Consider the following 3,735-nt stretch of genomic DNA (forward strand, 5'->3'; position numbering starts at 1 on the left):
AAGGATGTTAGGTCACCTCCTCTAGGGTTCAGTGCCACTTTTTCAAGCACTCGCCATTTAAGGCTTTCGGGTGATTCTTAATATGGAAATGTTCAGCTAAAAGAGCTCTCTGCTCTCAACGCCTAATTCTACTGCAATGCTGGAGAATTTGTGCCTTCACCTTCTGTTTAGTTTCACCTTTGTAAAGTAGGTCACAAGGGTACCGTATGGCATATGACTTCTGGCTGTTGCAATTGGCATGGTGTTGTAGGATATACTTACGACCCAAATAGGTAAAGTCGTTTGCTACCACTGTTGATTCACGCCTTGCAGTGGCCACATCTGTAGTGTCCTACCAAGGGAATTAGACCTAGCTACGATCTCGCGTCCGGGGAAGCGGGGTTTTTCAAGAGGCAACTGACCACATAGTCATTCACATTCCTCCCCCTCTTAAAGGTTCTCAGTCGAGTCTACTTCATCAGCCACCAAACCCCAGTAATTGTTGACAACCTTTTTAATCGTAACTTTTTTACTTTTAGTACAGAAGCTGGTAACACAGACCAACCTTGTCTCTGTCTGTCCTTTCTTGTGTTTCTAGCAGTGTCCCGAGGACAATACCAAGCCCTCTTTCTTGCCCTGTGTAGTAGGCCCTTAGGGTAGCCTCTGTTCCTCAGTCTCTTCATCAGTGTGTCAGTTTCTTAAAGAAAAAAAAAAATCTGTCCTGTGAGACATGGGGACAATGGTCTGCTGTTCTTTGCAAGTCAACATCCCTGTGTTTGCAGACAACCGTGACCTGCCTAACTCATATTTTTGTTCCATGACCACCCGTAACTCGAGATTTTGCGATGTGACCTAATATGACATAGGTCGCATTGCAAAATTAAAGACTGGTCGCAAAAAGCTAGTGCACAATTTGTGATCACTTTTTGCAACCAGTCTTTTAACACATCAGGCCCTAGCTGCGCTATTTACACAAACATTACATCATTGATAAATCACTCTGTTTTTGCTAACAAGGCATGTAGAATCGTAATGTTTTACTGCACAATTTATTTTTAGCACACATATTTGCTAAAATACCGCATTGATCATGAGCATTCAACTTTGAACTACACACAACAAAAGCATAAGGACCCTTTTTGGAATATTGGCCAGCATAAGGACCCTTTTTGGAATATTGGTCAAAGCAAAAAAGTGCTTCCACCACAAAATCATAAAAAAAAGTTTTATCAATTTTAAGTTTGCTGTAATGTATTGTACTTACGTTTTCAAGTAGCCTAAAGGACGATAGTTCCTTCCAGATTAATTTCCATGAACAATAATAGGCCTTAGGTCATTTACACAGTTCAATGCAAGTGCATTGTCCTTTTTAGGTTTGACTTAGTCATTATTGTGCCATTCATTGCATACAATATACAAGAAAGAACTAGGGCTGGCTATGACTTTTTGAGCAACAGTGGTATGTAGGCTTGCCACAATTCTAAAATTGGGCGGGAGTAAAGAGATCACGGACAACGGGTGGGCGGGCGGGAGTAAAGAGATCACGGCCAACAGGTGGGCGTGCAGGAGTAAAGAGATCACGGATAACGGGTGGGCGGGAGTTAATAGGGCACAGACCATGGGTGGGGGGGCGGGAGTAAAGAGGGCACAGACAACAGGCGGGCGGGAGCAAAGAGGGCAAGGACAAAGGGTGGGCGGACATAGTAAAGAGGGCACGGAAAACGGGTGGGTGGGCGGGATAAAGAGGGCACGGAAAAAGGGTGGGTGGGCGGGAGTAAAGATGGCACGGACAACAGGTGGGCGGGCGGGAGTAAAGAGGGCACGGACAAAGGGTGGGCGGTCGGGAGTAAAGACAACACTGACAACATCGTATGGAAAACATGCGGAAGAGAAAGCACGCTTGTTCCTCTGGGAAAGGTGTGGTTGCAGCAGGCCTAGGCAAACCCACCGCTCATCCACCAAGGCCTGGAAGACATTGGGGCCGAGGTGGCAAGCGAAGGGGTCAGAAAAAGCACAGAGCTGCTACTGGTCCAGTAACAGGAAGGAAACAACAGACATGCACTGGCAGCCGGGGGCGGGTAACGGAGACCCTAAAAACACAACTCTGCCCACCCAAGACCCCGGCCTATCATCGCCCAGTGCCTGCCTGCCTTCCCAGTGCGGCCCTGCTGATGGGGGCGAGGGGAGTGAGTGCACAGTGTTGGATTTTGCGAATCTCAAGGGCAGGCTGTGTGTAAATCTATCCATCCAGCTCACAAAAGCCAGTAGATCAAAGTCGCCCACCAGGCACTAGAAAACTCATGCACCTCTAAAGTCAGTATAGTGACCGACATCCACGTGATGTGGTGGCGCGTGCGGGGCAACCAGCCGGCGAGAAACAAATTAGTGCTGTGGGATCGATGTACCCCCTCTGCACTGACCTCAGCAGCTGTAAACTGTAGATTCAGCACTTATGGGGTGTCGTCCCTTTGCCATCTTCTCCCCCCACTGCTGAAGCTCGGCACGGACAACAGGTGGGGGGTGGGAGTAAAGACGGCACAGACAACTGGTGGGGGGGCAGTAGTAAATAGGGCACGGACAAGGGGTGAGCGGGTGGGAGTAAAGACGGCAGGGACAATGGGTGGGCGGGAGGGATTAAAGACAACAGGTACAAGGGATGGGGGCGTGAGTAAAGACAACATGGACAACGGGTGAGGGGTGTATGTAAAGATAAAACTGACAATGTCGTATGGAAAACAAGCGGAAGAGAAAGCACGCTTGTGTGATGGGATGTGAGGAATGCAGCGTCCCGCAAGTGGTGCGCACACTTGTTTGAAATCTGACACATAACAGATGGAACACTGCGCGCCGCTGCTCGTAACCGCAAGCCATAGGCCGTGGGCGGATACATTTCCTGGGAAAGGTGGGACATGCACCCGACTTTGCCCAATTGCGTGCTATCTTTTTACAAAGACCCACGCTAAGCCCAATAAAAAAAAAAAAAACACACGCACAAGTGTGTGAAAAGTCCAGAGTGATTCCAAGAGGTTGTTTTCCTAGAGCAGTGCATGCGCGCTGCACTAGGCTTGACCTAATATATATAAATATATATATCAATTTCTCTGCTGTCTTTCCGTATTGCTTGGTTGCACTTCTTTGCCTTCTGTTTCTATTTATCATATCCTTCTTTGTTTCGTTCTGTGTTTTTCCCCCTTTTTTTCCTGCTCGCTCTGTGACTAGTCTTGCACTGTCTCAACTTTCAGTCTTTTCCTTGCCCCCTCCTCTATACATCCTCAGGTTGACCTAGCTCTCTCTGAAACTTAAAGAGGATCAAAACCCCTACATAAGGCATCTATGTTTCACTTGTGCCCACTCCTTGCCTTCTTGACATACATATGGCCTTAGTAATAAATACAGGAACATAATTGAAAACAAAAATATTCCTGGTGAAACAACTTTCTTCCTGGCTATGCTTAACAACTAACTCGCACCTGGCCTAGCCACTGCCCTCCTGGACAGTGGCGGTTCAATGTGCTTCACCGGTGTGTGGGTGGAGGCCACCAATCCCCCAATCATGCATCCTCCCACTTATCTCTTTGCTATTCTTCCTCATTCACATACCTTGTCCATAGGCTGTTTCGCTTTTTTTTTTTTAATATATCTCTTGAGTTTGTCTTCTGTCCTCCCCTTAGATGTAAATCTATATCTCTAGGTCGTTTCCCTTATCCTTGTTCCCTTTTTAACTTTTCATGATTCTGTCATCTTTGTTCTTTTTCA

Source organism: Lissotriton vulgaris, chromosome 11, assembly GCF_964263255.1.
Source record: "Lissotriton vulgaris chromosome 11, aLisVul1.2, whole genome shotgun sequence".
NCBI lineage: Eukaryota > Metazoa > Chordata > Amphibia > Caudata > Salamandridae > Lissotriton > Lissotriton vulgaris.